The sequence below is a fragment of the Mustela putorius genome, unplaced genomic scaffold (genome assembly GCF_011764305.1).
Source record: "Mustela putorius furo isolate JIRA1106 unplaced genomic scaffold, ASM1176430v1.1 tig00003850_pilon_pilon_pilon, whole genome shotgun sequence".
NCBI classification, from domain to species: Eukaryota; Metazoa; Chordata; class Mammalia; order Carnivora; family Mustelidae; genus Mustela; species Mustela putorius.
The window spans coordinates 6,087,509-6,106,208 of NW_025422002.1; the positions used below are offsets into that span (position 1 = coordinate 6,087,509).

Genomic DNA, 18,700 nt, shown 5'->3' on the forward strand with positions numbered 1-18,700 from the left:
TTTTTTTCTTTTTTTAATATTTGTCACCCACTGTTGAGATGTTGCTGACCTTGAAATGCTACCAAATCATGTCAGCGTTCCTTCTGATTCTTGGGAGGACAGCAGTCAAAGCACAAACACTCTGTTATTAATAAAAGGGAGTGACTGACAGGTCAAGTGAGACATGTTTCTCCTCAGCATGCTTTCGAAGTGGCACATTATTTAATTGAAAGGATCTAGCGCGGCGTGGTTCCAAAGTGCTCGCCCGTTCTACAGCCAAGCTGTGGTCACTGCTTCTGACCCGACATGCTCACCCAGGGGGACCTCCAGAAGGATTCTTCTAGACCCGCTCTGCTATTTCTTTTATGTTCCTATTGCAGCTTTCAGAAAGGTACCTGAGGAGAAGGATTAAGGGCTGGGAATTTCTCTGTCGAGGATACATGGCCTGTTAGGGTTAGTCACATTATTGGTGTAACATAAAAGTCCTTTCAGTGTTTCTGGTTAGGGGCCACCTTTTATAATGCATTCAGGGTTAGGCTGCTTCTCTCTTTTTGGCCTGTGCTCCTTGGGGGGCCGTAAAGTCTCTTTCACTAAGTTGATGGGAGAGTAAAAGGAGGTCGTGGGTGGGAGGCCTCCTTCACAGTGATTTCATGATGAAGTTTTCGTAAAATAGTCCCTTAAAGCCAATGTAGGCAGGTAATCGAGATGTACTTAGACTGTCTGGTAAATCCCCCCTTCACTTCCCTGTATGGCCACAACAGGATTTCTGGTACAGCCCAAGTTCTGTGGGACCTGTTTCCAGCTGTTCTTTTATTCTAGAGGCTTCTCTGACTTTTTTCTTTTTTCTTTTAAAGATTTTATTTATTTATTTATTGTACAGAGATAGAGAGAGAGAGAGAGAAAGGCAGCCAGACGGAGAGAGGCAGCCAGATGGGGAGAAGCAGGCTCCTCACTTAGAGGGAGCCTGAAATGGGGTTTGATCCCAGGACCCTGGGATTATGACCTGAGTCGAAGGCAGACGCTTTACCAACTGAGCCACACAGGTGCCCCCCACTTTTTAGTTTCATTTTGAGACTGAGGCTGATGGGTTCTAGTGAACTGAGCCTTAGCTGAGACAATTATGATACAGGAAGTGAAAGTGCTTGCTTATTTTATTAACAATGGTCAATTACTTTGTTCAGTTGAACACTCAGAATGAATCTCTAATATGCACACACATAGCCCATGATTGCCCCGGGCTCGTTACAACATGCTTTCTCATACAGGTGACACCAGCCTGCAGTTTTCTCTGTGCATAGGACATAGCATCTGTTTTTAGTGGTGAAGTTGGTGATTGGGGGTCAGTTAAAATAGGCTGTTGAGTGCCTGGTGGGGAGAGTCTTAGGGGGGCCATGTTTCCTACTGAGTTTTCTTCTATTAGAATTCTTCAGAGCTGAAAAGAGAGAGAGGACCTGAGGTGTGAGTCTATAATACCTAAGCTCTTTGATGTTTGCGGAGACTTCACCGTAGCCTTGCTGCATATGACCCCTTCATACCTGAAGGTTCTGAGATATACAAAAAATATATGTTCAAAGCATATTCTGTGTTTGTTTCTGAGATATACAAAAAATATGTTCAAAGCATATGTGTTCTGAGATATACAAAAAATATATGTTCAAAGCATATTCTGTGTTTGTTTCTGGACAATGTGCTCCTTCCTTAGCTTGGGACCTTGTTGGTCTTTCTAGAGGCCTTTCTGACTCTTTTAGTCAGACGAGCTTAATGGGGTAGATCATGGATTCTGAAACCACTCAGCCAGACTAAGGTCAAGGTACTGCTTACTGCTAGGATTTGGGGCAAGTTTTTTTTTTTTTTTTAAACTTTCTGAGCACCTTTCCCTTCCCTTTAAACTTCTTGAGATATGTTTCCTTATCAGCAGAGTGGAGACTGTAATATCCACCTTTCAAGGTTGTCCACACAAAGCATGTTGCATATATTGGGCAGTGACGACATGTAGCATTATCGTCCGTTGTCTTCTTGTCTGACTCATGAGAGATCTCATGCATGAGACTTCTTCTGGTTGGAATTTCATCTCTCTGCTATCATTCCAGGAATTCACAGTGTTAGGCTGGTGCTTCCTTGAATCAACCCAGAATATGGAATTTTCTTTCTCAATCACTCCCTCATTAGGACACTTGTTGATGGTGTTTAAAAAATAATGAAACCAATACCAAGCAATCTTCCCCCCCAGTTTTATGGAGATATAATTGACATATAACATTGAATTAGTTGAAGGTGTGCAACATACTGATTTGATGTATGTGTATATTGCAAAATGTTCACCATACTGTGTAGTTAACATCCATTACCTCCTGTAGAAACAATTTTTTTCTCGTGGTGAGAACTTTTAAGATCTAGTGAAAGAATGGGTAGGAGTCATAAGCCAGTTCTTGGTCTTCAAAAACCATCTTGCCTTTTCATCTTCTTGGCTGTCATGGTGAAGCCTATACTGTATCAATCAAGAGACCCAAAGCATTCCAGGTGTCTCAGACTGAGAGGTGACAACCCAGGGGGTTGGTTTGGTGGTGGTGGAAGAATAAAAGGAGAAGGGGACATCTAAGTATCATGAAGTGGTAGCTGCATGAAGTGGTCACCGTTCTAGGGGAAAAGTAATGCTACCAAGAGCTAGGTGCTCTAGGGGAGCGGCCATGGTGCTTAGGGCTTGGTACTCAGACTTGGGGCTTGCTGTGTATCTGGTACTCAGCCCCCTTGGGGGGGTCCCAGAGTGGGAATATTGTGGGTCTACTGCCCTGAATTCTCAAAGACACAGGAGCTATCTGATGTTGTTGGAATAAGGTCAGTATGTGCTGAACACTGGAGGGAGTCACCTGCAATTCTCCAGTCCCTTCACAGCAGAACCTAACTGTAGGTCGTCAGCAAGGGCACCTAAGAAACATTTGCAGACTCCCAGACCAACATCACACAGCAGAATGGAAAAAGTGAGTTTGAGCTAAGCAGAAAAGGGAAATACCAGGCATAATCACCATTTTCCTGGCTGACCTGTAGGTCCCAGGTGGACGTGATGGTAGGCATGTATTTTGAAGGTGTAAGTGGGCAGCTACCTGCGAAGACAATGATCCTAGCCACGGTAACTGCAGAGGGATTGACTTCTCCAGCTCAGCAAACAATGTGCATCCGGATAACTCATCTTCTAATGATGGGTATGATTACAGCCAAATGCAGTCTTTCCACAGTGGTGGTTTTTTGTCTGTGTGCTCTTAGAGATGGAGAGCACATCAGCCTGCTGGGTCACTTCCTAGAGTAATTAGCTCTGCCAAGCAGTTTTTCCTTTTAGCCACAAGTCATCCTAGTGCAAATATAAGAAACTCTGGCTAGCCCGTGTTCAATTTCGTGGGAGACTTTCCTTCCATGTGACTTATTCATTTATTGTGAGAAAATGCTTTAGGTGGAGGAGGGTATTGGTCCTGAAGAGGGGAGGGGAGAGAGCCTGCCACTTGAAGTGCTGAGTGGCAGTTTGGCCTCAGCTGGGCCTGTCACAGGACTGATGAATGGTGTCCTCCCTCTCCAGTGCTTGCTGGTGATGTTAAACTCTCCTTCTGCTCCTAACCAGCACATGCTCTCCCTGTCTGCGTCGGGGACGGTAGGTGGTGCTGTGGTGCTAAAGGATGCTGAACACCAGGGGAGGAGAAGAGCTGTGGAGAGCGGGTTGGTGGAAATGCAGGGGGTTGGGGAGAGGGGCTTACAGAAGGGCAAGAAACGCGTTCTCATTCAGTGTCTTTGCAGTTCCGGAGAGCATTTTCCCTTTCAGATCTGGAGTTGCGTTGGAAAATCCAATTACAGATGTAAGCTCCATTGGTCTCTTTCCAATCTAATTGCAGCCGAGTCAGCTGCCTCTCGCTGACTGGATGTACTGGGTACCCTGCTAGTAGTAGAAGCTTGGCTTTTTCTTCCCATCTCCCCTCTCTCTCTGTTTTTATTTTGTGGGGCAGGGGAGCAGAGGGAGACGGGGAGAGAGGATCTTAAGCAGGCTCCATGCTGGACACAGAGCCCCACACCAGGTTCTATTTCACAACCCTGAGATGATGACCTGACCCACCTCAGTGGGTGCTTAACCCACTGAGCCACCCAGGGGCCCCTCCCCACTATTTTTAGTTGGATTTCTTCTTTCTCTCCTCACTATTTCCCTTCCCTCTCATTTTCCTGGTGTCCTCTTCCCCTTTCCGATGCCCATTTGGTTCACTTGATTAACTATGGTGCATAGCCGTATTTTCTGAGACACTTTGACGGGCCTGGCACAACAAAGGACAACAAGAACATTCTCACTTTTATAGAAAGGAAATGATCACTACTTGAGCACATATGAAATCTAGGAACTGAGGAAGACCTTTTGACATTCACTTTATCTCATTTAACTTAAATAGTTAAATATTTACTCACTTACAGAATATTATAATTTTAATATACATACTATATATAATACGTATATGTAGCTTCATATATACATTTGAAGGCATGTTAAGGTAGAGATATTTATTCACTTATAAAACCAGTGCTTCTGGAATACTTACTGTGTCTTAGGAGGCTTGGCCATTGTTAATGGGGAGACCAGCGCATTAAGAAGCCACTGACTTCGTGTAACTTCTTTCCTATTTCAGGATTTAGAATGTGATGGTTCAACCACATATTTTGCATGGCTCCCTCCGACATCCTTGCTGTTCTGGAGTCAGACTGCCTGGATCTGAATTCTGACTCCACTACTTCCTAACTCTGAGAGGTGGGGCAGGTGACTTAATTTCTCAGCGTTACAATCTTTGGTATGAGAAAATAAGATGATAGCTCCTACTCAGAGGGATAGGATTGAAAACTAAATGAATAAAGGATATAGAAAAATAACTGACACATAATAAGTGTTCAGTAAACTTTAGATTTAATTATTATCATCCCTATTTTCAAGTGAACAGTTACTATGTTAGGAAGATGTAAAGTAGTAGCCTTGTCCCCTTCCCAGGTCCCCAACTATGCCTCTGAGGTAAGCACCAGATGAAAAGGAAGAGTCAGGGAGGCTTCATGGAAGAGGCTGAATTAGCGATGCAGTCTCCTCTCAGGAAATTCACAGGTGAACTTCAGAACCCAGGAGTTCAGATACACTCCAGAGAATATGATGAGACCTGTGTTCTTTGTGCCCTGTCAATTTCATGTATATGGACATTTTGCACACAATTTCCCTGGGATTCTATAATCCCTGAAGTCAGTATTTTCGGGACCATAAACCCATTTCAGGACTGCCAATTTAATATCATTGGCAGATTGGACATTATCTCCAACACCGTGAAATACTATAAGAGAGTGGAGCAGGTGCTGTGAGTGTCCCACCCAGATGTCCCTTATCTTACCAGGACACCCCTCTCCCGGGTGTTATGGGTGTTGGCTTCAAATGGCTCATACCTGACTGCTTTGCTGAGGTTGTTGGCTGCTGTGAGTGCTAACTAAGCCAGGAGGTGCATGCCTTCCCACTCCCCAGCCTCCCCCTCATCACTCACTCACAGGAGTGGCCCTGAGCAGTGACTCACTGATGAAGGCATATCACAGCCCTCGCACTGTTACTTTGAATAGCTCAAATTCTGTGATACAATTTATGGGACCAGACTGAAATCTTTCCTGAAAGTACATTTTTGCCTAGCTTTTCCCTTACCCTACCTGACCTCCCTCATGCCCCTGTAGGTTTTCCCGAGAGCACTTTTACAATAAAACGTGTACAGAATCTCCTTCTGAGTCTCTACTTGAGGGGACCTGACCTAGGTTGGAGGGGAACTTGACACAGTGATATTGAGGGGCTAAAACAGGAGGTATGCAGTGGGTGCAGAGGATTAGGGAGGAGAAGCTCTACTGAGACCCAGCTCCTTCCTTCCTCCCCATCTCTTCTGTCTCCTTCCTTATTCCCCACCGCTATTCCCCTATTGCTGTGTGATGTTCTGGTTGGTTCTAGATGCCTGGGATGCCTTTCTGGGGAGCTCACCTCCAGCAAGTGGCATAAGTGATCATCTTGGGGTTCCCTGATTTCAGACCAGAGTTTTTCTCTGAAGCTGTGAAGTGTCCCTGTGAAGATGACCGTCTAATAAGGCTGCTTAGCAGCGATGATTAATGTATTAGGGCTGAGGAGCCCCTACCCTAGCAAGCAGTTTCTTTTGACAGAGGAAGAACGAGGCAGATAAGGGAGAAAGTGTGGAATCACATTTTGGTGTATAATTTGGCAGCCCATAGATCATTTTAATTACTCTGAAATAATTATCTCTGGCACACAGCTGGGTTTGTCTTCATGTAGCTTGTGAGTCATTCTCCCACATTTGAATAAATCAAGCAAGTTGAAAGGAAGAGCTGGAGCCAAATGACATGTAAAAAAGATTCAGTGGTAAAGGTTCAGAAAATGGCAAACTTTGGACCTGAAAGAGAAGATTGACTTGGGACGTCATGTTTTTGTGTCTGAGACAAACACCTCTGGGTATTGAAATCAGAAGCAGATGAGTCTTGAGGCTGTCTTAGGAGTGCTGTCAGAGCGGAGTGGGTAGCATGAGTGGGTGGTGGACAAGGACAACCAACGAAGAACCTATAGCATAGGGTTCAAGAACATGGGTTTGGGGTCAGACAGATTGGTATTGGAATCTATCATCTATTGCTTATCATTGTAGTTAATTTAGACAAAGTCATTTCATCTTTCAATGTATAGGTTTTCTTATATTACAAAATAAGAAAACTTGTCTTTAGTGCTATGTCACTTTCCTTCAATGAGTGCCTTCTGCCATGATTGCCGGATCATCCTGCTGCTGCCAAGTGTTTAAGGAGAAAATGGCATGTGGGCCACCTCTTAGCCATTGCCATGGCAGACATTACTAAGCAACCACAAATCTTCTATAGTTGAGTCTGACTTTGACCTCAGAATCCTCAAAGAGCACTTCTAGTAGCTACCCCTAGTCTATCCAAGCTGGCATGTTTATTGAAATAGTGGCTTCCTGTTGAAAATGGTCCTCTTTGATGTTTGATGCTCCCATCTATAAAATGAGGAGCTGGAAGAAGGTGATCACTTACTTGTTCTAGGATTTTAAGATAAAGAGAAATGGATCCCTCAGATGTTGGTTATTTCATCTCGCAAGCCTTGTTGCTTTGATGCTCTATAGACAATCAATAACTCAGTTTGGAGAGCAGGGGCTGAGGACAAGGCCAGGACACTAGGGCTCAGGAAGCAATGAACACTCTCATCGCCAACCCCCCCCCCCCCCAATGGCCCCATCTGGCCTTTTATTTACTATATCCCCAGCCTCATATGCCAGCCCCTATATAGTCCCACATGGCCCCATTCTGAGAACTAAGTCAGAGATGAAGGTCCCTATCAGAGTTAGGAGCTACCTCAGTTTCCAAGTCCTATTGTGTTCGGATCCTGTTTGATGACTCACTCACTGGCTCCCCTCTCTGGCCTTGAAATCTGAAAGCTATAATTGGTCTGAACCTGATGGGCCATCAGTGAGCCTTAAAGATCTTTCTACGTTTTAAATTATATAGCTTATATACTTTCATGGAAGTAAAATTAGAAAATATTAATAAACCAAAGACAAAGTTCGGTGTTAAAATGTGGGTGTATATTACCTGTCCATACTTTTTCTTAGTTTATGTGTATATTCAAGGTAATATTCTGTGAACATAATTCCATGTCTATAAATAGGTTCTACCATTCTGTGCACAATGCTATTATTCTGATTTGATTTGTTTCTTTTCTTGTACTTTCCTTCTGTGCAATTAAAGTTTTTTTGAGCATTTATCTGCGCTGGGTTTTTAGAGTCTCTGCGCTCCCTTGGAGCCAAGATCCAGGTGGTGGCAGATAGACATGAAAGGATGAAGTACACCTTGGTAAGCTATCGTAGAGATCTTTATGAAATTTTACAGGGATACTGTTTGCTGAGGTGAGCCTAATCGGAAAAGAAGTCTTTTTAGGTGAGAAAGTTAGCAACCAGTCTCTGTAAGGATGCATGTGCCTGTGGACAAACCTGGCTTGCTGAGAGTGGGGTATGCAGAAGGGCATGGGGCAAGAAAGCAAAGTAAGGATTCTACATGTTTTATTGATGGACTAGGTCCTCTCTTTTGTAGTAAGTCATCAACTAATGTTGGATGAGTGAATCAATATTCCTAGTCTTGATATTGTCCCCATCTCTTTCTGAGCCTTGGCCTCAACATTCAAGTGGGTAATTGCATGGACCCCACAGGGTCTGGTGACTTAGCCTATCTGTGTGAAAGACTCTGTCTATGTCCCTCTTACAGCCCATTGGTTCTTCTCATTAACATTCATATGAGCCAGATTTCCAGTTGTTAGCTTCTGCTTCTCTTTACCTATGAGCTTCTGTGATGGTTTGAGTACACTTGACTTAGGGTGTCAGAGAATTACTACCCCTAGAGAACAGCCATCAGGCAGTGATTTACTGGAGTCTGTAAATATGCAGTTCCTTCCTGCCTCAGGGGGATAACTTTGAGGTAGCTTGGCTCCTGGCGGTAATAATCAGCTCCAGTTACATCCAATAGCATATTGCCTTTTGTTGACTGTTTTTGTTTCCCTCTCTCATTCTCCATCCCCTACTGGTGTGTTATAGGATTCTGTCCCAAATAAACTACTTGCATTTAAATCCTATCTCAAGGTCTGCTGCTTATGAAGTGACGGGGCCATGTGACTCTATGGGGGTAAGCCAAAGACAGCGGACTGTCTTTTCTAGAATTCTGTCTTAAAACAATCAGAACCAAGTTCACAAACTTGAAGTGTTTCCTACCAGACTACTCTATTTCTTGACTAAGAGCTCAGGATGAGCTAAGTTAATGAGCCTCCCTAGATGAGGTATTGCAGAAATATTCCTGTTTCCATGCATCATAAGGTAAATTGATATCATCAAAAGGCATTTGCTTGGATCCACAGCAATAGTGAAGACTGTTGGCTTCTTACTGCATCTGCCAGGCTTTACTTAAAAAACAAACAAATAATTCTAGAAGTAAAAATATTAGCTAATAACTACATCTAGTCTGGTTGGTCAAGAGGAGTGTTTGATTTCCATAAAGGAGGTAGATTCTAGGGGAAGAAAATGGTTCAGTTGGCTAAAGAAACAAAAGAAAAGGAAAATAGAAATTTACGTGTGAGACATGAAACATTTAAAATGTACTTTGTTTTCTTGTATTTTCTTACTGCAACAGTTGGAATTTTAATATCAAGGACCTGTTTGAGGACAGGTTAAAAACTGAAGAGTGTTTGGACCAGGAAGAACATGACCAAAATTTGTAAAAATCAGTGTGACAGTGTGTTCACATAAATAATCTCTTTCAGTCCTCTCTAGCACACTGAGATAAATTGCATTTTTCCTACTGGCAAATGGAAAATGGAATTCAGTGAGCCTTTATTGAAGCTGGGAATTAAAGCCTAGTCTGTGTCACACTAATGCCTATGTTATGTCTACCTCATCTCAACAATTCCCCTAATACCTTAATAATGAGCTTTTAGATGTACATGCCTCACTGTTTGTATGTGGCACCCTTGGTGTAGAAAAGATAACAAAGTGGATGAACCAGTGTGACTTACTCCCATTTATTTAATGTAGTTGTATTATGCCTATGTGGGGTTTTGTGGACTAAAGGAAAAATTTCAGTTTTCTTCCTAGTATAAAGAGGAAGGACTATTGAACTCTTTTGGAGGGGGAGATGGTCTGATCTGATCTGTGTTTTTTAAAAAAGGGTTAGTACCATGAAGCAACCATAGACAATATTTAAATGTCTGTGTTCTAATAAAGCTTTACTTATAAAACTAGGTGGCCAACTCATGTTTTTAAAAAGTTGCTTTGACTGCTGGGTGGAGATTGTAGAGGGAAAAAAAAAAGGACGGAAGCCTGAAACCAATAAGGAAGGTATTGTAGAAATTCTGGTAAAAAAATAATAGTAACTTGTGTCATAGTGGTAATATGTGAGCTAAGGAGAGAAGGATTAGTTTGGGATATATATTTTGGAGGGCAGTGCTGAGGGCTGGCTTAAGGATTGGAAGTAGGAGTTGAAAAAGCAAAGGCTGACTGTTACTTTTGGAGCTCAGACGATTAGGTGATGGGTGCCATTCCCTGAGACAGTAAAGTTTGAAAGAGGAACAGGTGCTTTACTTCCAAAGTCAAATCCAGTTGGGGCTCTGGTCATACTTGTTGTGTCTAAAATGGAAAACCCCAAATTTCATGTGAATGGCTTTGAACATGACCTTGTGGAAATATATTTGGATTGATTCTATAGGATCTTCTGATACGAGAGCACATTCCATTATGCTTTGATTCAAACATGCTTAGGCAGGTGTACCACTCCCTCTCTTGCCCATTGGGAGCCTCTGGAGTGAAAGGAGCCCAATAATTTAGTGTTGGGTACCCCACAGCAGGTAGCATACTGTTATGTTTAAAACAGATGCTCAGAAAAAAAGGAACTGGTATGTACATTTTTATGCCTTATTAGAGATCATTGGCTCTGATTTATATACAGTAGGTTTGGGGCTTAGGTTATCTTTGACTTTCTTTGTTCAATACATTCAAGATAAGTGTAATTACAGCACTTCAAAGTATATTAGAAGTAAATGATTTCCTTTATTTCTCTTTCCTTGCATGCATGTACTTACCTGCTCACCTGCATGCAGTGAGCTGACCAAAAAAAAAAAAAAAAAAATGCCTCAGATGGTATGCAAAAATCCTTTAGGAAAAAACTTGTTTCTAGACCTATGTACATATATAGCTCGGATATTTCCTCACATTTCAGGAAAGAAAAAAAAACTGGGTGCGAAGTACACATGGTTTCATAATTCCTGGAATTAAAAGATGCAGGTGCTTACAATCAGATCAAGGGATGATTGTTCAGTATTATAGTAAAGTTCTGTGACTTGATAGTAAAATTCCCTTAAATAGCAAGTACTATCCCTCCAGCTCATGATGCTGCTGAGATCTTTGAGTAGACTGTTATAAGTTAAAATATGACAGATATCCTATCATACACTGTTGCTACACAACACTCCATATTCCAAAGGAATCAAGGAATGAACACTCTGGTTTGGTCCTTGATTCAGAAGGAGAAGTATCTACAAGGATTTTCTAAGAGCACTTTCGCAGGTTTCTCTCCAGTAGCTGGTTCTTCCACTATCCTAAAGACTGACAAAACAAGCGGCAAAGGCAAATTTTCTAGAGCAGCTTAGGTCAGAAACCTGTCTACAGTTTTACTCTTTGTTCCTGCAAATGGTCCAAACCGATCCGTTAGCACCCCATGCTGCACACTGGGAACTCTGAATTTCCTAGATTTTATACACCAGAGTGTAGGGGAGACATGTAGACTTCCCCTTCAACACTTAATTCCCTGGGTTACACTTTATTTTTTATTTATTTTTAAAAAAGATTTTATTTATTTATTTGACAGAGAGAGAGATATCAAAAGTAGGCAGAGAGGCAGGTAGAGAGAGAGGGGGAAGCAGGCTCCCTGCTGAGCAGAGAGGCTGATGCGGGGCTCGATTCCAGGACCCTGAGATCATGATCAGAGCTGAAGGCAGAGGCTTAACCCACTGAGCCACCCAGGCGCCCCCCCCCCAGGTTACACTTTAACATATACATTATAGTTCCTGCTTTCAAGAGTATAAATGAGCCTAGAGTCTAAAAGTATGTTTATTTCCAGAACTCTGCTAATATGATTAACTAGAAACAAACAAACAAACAAAAATGTATAGACTTCCTGCAGCAAAGTACAATAAAGTGGAGACTGGGGAAGGAAAGGGGTGAAAGCTGAGTTATAAACCTTCATGCAATTAACATGAATCTGCTATGTGATGAATAGCATGTCTCTTCTACCACCAATAATGACATTTGGTGAGTTGCATATTGATAATCATCAGCTATTTAAGAAACTGGCACTCTGAAAAATGCTCTTTAGCAGTTGTCATCAATAAAGGAGCAAACGTCTTAGAATTTCTTAAAAAAAAAAAAAATGAGGGGCACCTGGGTGGCTCAGTCAGTGAAGCATCCAACTCCTGGTTTCAGCTCAGGTCCTGATCTCACAGTTCTGACATCAAGCCTTGTGTTGGGTTTAGGGTAGAGTCTGATATTGATTCTCCCTCCCTCTCTGCCACCCATTACCACCTCCGGTTTCCTCTCTCTCTCTCTCTCTCTCAAATAAATGCATAAATTAAACCTTAAAAATAAAAGGATGGGAGTTTTATTTGAGCTTAAGTATAGAGAGCTGCCCTGGGTACACAATCTTTGCAAAGAAGAGGGTTCTCCAGAGAAGGAATGTTTTATACAGGGTTGTATGTGCTTTTTGTGACATCAAGAATTAGACATCATTATGACATTTCGTCCTTTATGTCCTTATGACATAAGGACATTTCAGAAGGCAACAGACTTCATCTTATGCTTCTAGTATGTGTAAGATTGCAAACGTTGGAGGTATGAGAATGGAACTTGGAGATTTTTCCTCTTATTTATTTATTTATTTTTGAAGATTTTATTTATTTTATTTGACAGGCAGAGATTACAAGTAGGCAGAGAGACAGGCAGAGAGAGAGGAGGAAGCAGGCTCCCTGCTGAGCAGCCTGATGTGGGGCTTGATCCCACGACCCTGGGATCATGACCTGAGTCGAAGGCAGAGGCTTAACCCACTGAGCCACCCAGGTGCCCCTCCTCTTATTTTCAATTTGAAATATTTCTTTTAGGTTATTTGCTAATGAAGCAGTGCTCAGGGCAGAAACAGAGCCCATTCTTTGAAGTTGGCTGAAGTCACTCTGACCTTGGTAAAAGTATAGCTTCCCTGCAAGCTTGGAAGCAGGGCCCACAAACATTAAAGTTGAAAATTGCTGCTTTTTGCCGTGACTCTGAAAGCTGCTCAACCAGCCATATTGTCAGCTCTTGGCTTATATGAATACATTGGAAAGTTCATGAATTTTATGACTCTTAAAATTAATAAACTGTATTATTTCTTTAAACTTGAATTCATTTTTAGCATATTCTGGGCCTGGTTACTCTATGCATTACATGGTCATATTTCTTCTTATTTTGCTCTCAAACTGAAGACTTCCCTGGGATTGAACTGCTAACTTTTTTTTTTTTTTTGTCTTGGTCCATAAATAGAAGTCAAGAACTGGCCAGGCCATTTGTTTCCTAGTATAAAAACATTATTTCTGAAGCACCTGGGTGACTGAGTCAGTTGAGTGTCTCACTCTTGGTTTCAGCTCTGGTCATGATGATGTGGTTGTGGGATCAAGCCTCACATGGGGCTCTGCTGTCAGTGCGGTTTGCTTCAGATTTTTTCTCCTACTCCCTCGGCCCCTCACCTCTCATGTGCTTTCTTTCTCTCCAAAATAAATAAAATCTTTAAAAACAAATAAGTAAAAAACTGATTATTAGCAGTTGTATTGTAAGAACACTTAACGTGACCACTAATCCTCTTTTTTTTCTTTAAATTTTATTAATTTGACAGACAGATCACAGGTAGGCAGAGAGGCAGGCTAAGAGAAAGAGGGGAAAGCAGGCTCCCCGCTGAGCAGAGAGCCCAGTGTGGGGCTAGATCCCAGGACCCTGAGATCAGGACCTGGGCTGAAGGCAGAGGCTTTACCCACTGAGCCACCCAGGTGCCCCACCACTAATCCTCTTAACAAATTTTGTAGTGTGTCATAGTGTTGGTGACTGTAGGTACGATATGTGCAGCGGCCATCTAGAGCTTACTCGCCTTGCTTCCTGGCAGTGTTTTTATCCCTGTTGACTAAAGGTTTTGACTTGGTTGAGCCAATCTCTTTCCATGTGACTTTTTTTAGGCACTTGCTGAGGTTCTGTTGGTGGGATGGTCACCATCAGAGTCTCACCTCTGCGAAGACGTGCAGTGAGTCCTCCACACTCTAACTTGAACCATGAATCTGCCTATTCGTATGTGTTTGTATTTATTTTGAACAAATACTATATTCACATGATTTTTAAAAGATTATGAAGTGTCAAACTTCATAAAACAATTTAAACTTCTTTAAAACAATTTAAAGATTGTTTCTTTTTCTTTATCCCCAAATGAAGATAGTACATTTTTTGATGTTCTTGTAGAAATTTTTAAAAAAATATTTATTTATTTATTGAGAGAGAGAGAGAGAGAGAGAAGAGAGAGCACAAGTGGTGGAGAAGGAGAAACAGCTGCCCATCAAGCAGGGAGCCCGATGTGCAGGGAGCCCAAAGTGGGGCTCAATCCCAGGACCCTGGGATCAGGACCTGAGCTAAAGGCAGACACTTAACCCACTGAGCCACCCAGGCTCCTCCTTGCAGAGAAGTTTTTATGTAGATAAAAACTCTCATATAGTTGGTAACGTTACTGTTTTAACATTGTTTTTATTTTTTCCACTCAAAACATCCTGTATTTTTTGTTACGGTCAACCTGTATGGATGGGCAGTATGTTCTCTGCACAGCTCTGAGAAATATCATTCAAAGTGTAGTCCCCATAGATTAGTATATTTATGCTGATAATATGTACTATGCACATCATATATATTATATATAATCAGATAATACTTAAAATCATATATAAATATTTATTATGGTGTTATACACTATATATTAGCATATTATATATAAGATACATAATATACACAATATATATTATCTAATACAATTATATATATTTTAAATCCTACATATTATATATATGTTATATATAATAAAACATATATATTATGACAAATTTCCAACATTTGTTGTCAAGTATCTTGAGAACGGGCTGTCTTCTTGCTATTTGCAGTAACACCAAAGAGAGATTAGTAGACACCTTGTTCTTTGTATTAAAGAAAATGTAAGCAAGATAGGAATTGATAAACTGTATTCTTGGACTGCCATATGTTATCATTTCCACTAGGCTTCAAGCATGAAGCACAGCACTGTGTTGCTGTTCTTGCCCTACACATGCAAGGGAAATTCTGGTTTATTGTCCTTAACATACTTTTAAAGTCTAAGTATATTTTCTACTTCTCTTTAGTGACATATCTGTGGACCAAGGTCATTTTATGTTAATCTCCTATTATCATCCATAATAGTCCCCTTGGTCAGAGCTGTGGGGACTGTGCTATGTGCTAGCTCCTGTGTTTAAGACTGGCTGACTAATTGACCATAGAGTTGGGCATCTATTTTTGGGTTTTCTGTTCTGTTCCATTGATCTGTGTGTCTTCTTTCAAGCCAGTACCTTAATGTTTTAACATTATAATCACAGCTTTGTAATAGAGCTTGAAGTCTAGAATTGTGATGCCACCAACTTTGGTTTTCTTTTTCAGCATTCTTCTGGTTATTCAGGGTCTTTTCTGGTTCCAAAAATTTTAAAGATTATTTGTTCCAGCTCTGTGAAGAATGTTGATGATATTTTGATAGGCATTGCATTGCATATGTAGATTGTTTTGGGTGCTATAGACATTTTAACAATATTTGTTCTTCCAATCTGTGAGCGTGGAATGTTTTTCCATCTCTTTGTCTCTTCCTTAATTTCTTTCATAACTGTTCTATAGTTGTCTGAGTACAAATCCTTTGCCTCTTTGGTTAGGTTTATTTCTTGGCATCTTGTGGTTTTGGGTACAGCTGTGAATGGGATTGATTCCTTAATTTCTTTCTTTTTTTTTTTTTCCTGTCTCATTGTTATGTGTAGAAATGCAACTGATTTATGTGCATTGATTTTTATATCCTTCCATGTTGATGATATCTAGCAATTTTGTGGTGGAGTCTTTGGGTTTTCCACAATACAAATGTTGTGATACTAAGGGATACCTGCATCCCATGTTTATAGCAGCAGTATCCACAGTAGCCAAACTATGGCAAGAGCCCAGATGTCCATCGACAAATGAATGGATAAAGAAGATGTGGTATATGTACACAATGGAATATTACTCAGCCATCAAAAGATGAACTCTTACCTTTTGCAATACTGTGGATAGAACTAGAGGGTATTAGAATAAGTTGGAGAAAGAAAATTAGCATGGTTTCACTCATATGAGGAATTTAAGAAACAAAGGATCATAGGGTAAGAGAGGGAAAAATAAAATAAGATGAAATCAGAGAGGGAGACAAACTGTAAGAGACTCTTAACTATAGGAAACAAACAGAGTTGCTGGAGGGGAGATGAAGGGATAGGGTAACTGGGTGATGGGCATTAAGGAGGGCATGTGCTATAATGAACACTGGGTATTACATGCAATTGATGAATCATTAAGCTCTACCTCTGAAACTAATAACACTATAATACTATATATTAATTAAATGAATTTAAATGAAATTAAAAGGACTGAGTGAGTTCTGTAGGTGCTTGCCATCTAGGAATTCATCAACAGTGTTGATCAGTGCTGCAGTATACATAAGCATGGAGCACATAGGGGAGCCAGAGCAGCAACCCAGAAAGTCTGGCATTTGAATATAAGTCTTTAAGTTGTTTCCTTTCCTTTCTTTCTTTCTTCCTTTTTTTTTTTTTTTTTTGGTTTATTTAAATTCAAGTTAGTTAACATAGAGTTAACTAACATCAAGTTGATTAACATAACATATCATTGGATTTTGCTGTCAAAGTGTAAGAGAGAAAAGCCAAGCAGCTGATTTAGGGCAATGACAGTGGGCCAAGAAATAGGGGACCAATTCAAAAGACAATTCTGAGGTAGAAGAATCATTAAGTCTCAATGATATTGGCAGTACATATACATTAAAAAGAAGTTAGCCTCTGGAGTGGGTCCCCTAAGGAGGACTTGATTTTTTTTGAAGTTCTTCTGCCTTCCCATATTGAGCACACAATTATCAATTCTATTGTCAAAGTTTATTTTTATTTTTATTTATTTTTTAATAAAGATTTTATTTATTTTGTGAGAGAGAGTAAGCAAGTGAGCACATTAACAGGGGGAGCAACAGGCAGAGGAAGAAGCAGGCTCCCCACTGAGCAAGGAGCCCAATGTGAGACTTGATTCCAGGACCTCAGGATCATGACCTGAACCAAAAGCAGATACTTAACCGACTGAGCCACTGAGGCATCCCAAGAAGTTATTTTTTTTTATTAATTTTTTATTTTTTATAAACATATATTTTTATCCCCAGGGGTACAGGTCTGTGAATCACCAGGTTTACACACTTCATAGCACTCACCAAAGCACATACCCTCCCCAATGTCCATAATCCCACCCCCTTGGTTCGTGCCGTTTTGTCATTTTTTCTTTATAGATTATGTTTGAGGGCTCACATTCATGGTGTCTCAGAATATTTTAAATATACTATCCAAAGTCATGGATACCAAAGCAATCCCAATAAAAACGCCACCTAATTCTTTTAAGGAGTTGGCCAAGTTGCTACTAAAGCTCCCATGGAAAAAAAAAATAACATGCACTTATGGCAAGGAAAACACTGAAAAGAACAACTATGCAGGGGGAGTAAGCACCAGGAGAGATGGAAACATTCTCTGTGTTCTCGATAATTAAGACAGTGTGTTACTAGCACATGAATGGATAAACAGACGAATGTAATAGAACAGAAACTCCAGAATTAGACCCAAATACATATGGAAACTTAGGATATGACAAAGATGGCATCTTAAATCAGAAACATAAAGATAGATCTTTTGGCAAATGGTGCTGGAACAACTGGGTAGCTCTTTAGAAAACAGACACAGTCCCATCTCACACCATATACAAGAATCAACTACAAATAGATGAGGAACCTAAATGTCAAATATGAAACCATGCAAGTACTAGAAGAAAATGTAGGTGAATTCCTTTTTATTCATAGTGTAGGAAAGGACTTTTTAAGAATGGAAATATATTTAATGTATAACATTGTGTAAATTTAAGGTGTACAAAATGTTAATTTGATGCATTTATATATTATGATTGTAATTGTAGCAAAAACTAGCACCTCTATCCAGTTGCATGATTATTGTTTCTTTTTAGTGGCTGGAATAATTAAGAGTTGGTTTCTTTGCAGGTTTGATAATGATACAATATTGTTTATATCACTATACTCTGCATTAGATCTCTAGGACTATTTACTACTCATTGTTTGTATCCTTAAAAACCATCTGTAGGAGGACACCAAAATGGAATACACCACTAGCATATGCACCTATCTGTATTACAAATGAGTTATGTGAATAGGATGGAAATAAAAAGAACTAACACAAATCAGTTTGAAAACAATATCTTGACTGGATACTGTGAAGCTAAGGACAAAAAGAATGTCATGAAAATGCTGCCATCTAGTTAGTAAATGTGTTTCCTAACAGGGGGATTGGTTAGCAGTTCTCAAACTACTTTATGTGCATATTGGAATTGGAATATGAAATATTATTATGAACTCCTGGTTTTGATTATACTTACAGATGGATGGAGAAATGTAGATAAGTGTGAATGTGTTGGTTGGTTCCCATACATGAACTGCCTAGTTCTGCCTTTGGGAAGGCCTAGAAGCAGGGGTGACCCAGTAACAATGGACACAACTGGTGCCCAGACCTTGACTTCTAAGTATCTTTCTTTACAAAAAAAAGAGCAAGGGCTCCTTGGAGAGTGTTTATTCTAGGGTTGAGGTAGAGAAAAATACAAAACAAGCCTGTAACATTATGTGGTGTCAAAAAGTAAGGAAATGCTCAGAGGAACATGGGGCTTTTTAGAAGCACACAGGAAAAGCTGAAGGAGCTGTCGCTGGCTGAAGCTGGAAC

General features: G+C 40.6%; 1 long non-coding RNA gene across 1 annotated transcript in view; it reads left to right on the top strand.

Moving 5' to 3' along the window:
* The window catches only part of LOC101680716, a 71,157-nt gene that overhangs the window by 32,822 nt on the left and 19,635 nt on the right, over window positions 1–18,700 (top strand). Inside the window, exon 2 of the long non-coding RNA XR_001178753.2 lies at window positions 4,635–4,753. This is a non-coding gene — a long non-coding RNA (uncharacterized LOC101680716). The remainder of the gene's footprint in view (window positions 1–4,634; window positions 4,754–18,700) is intronic.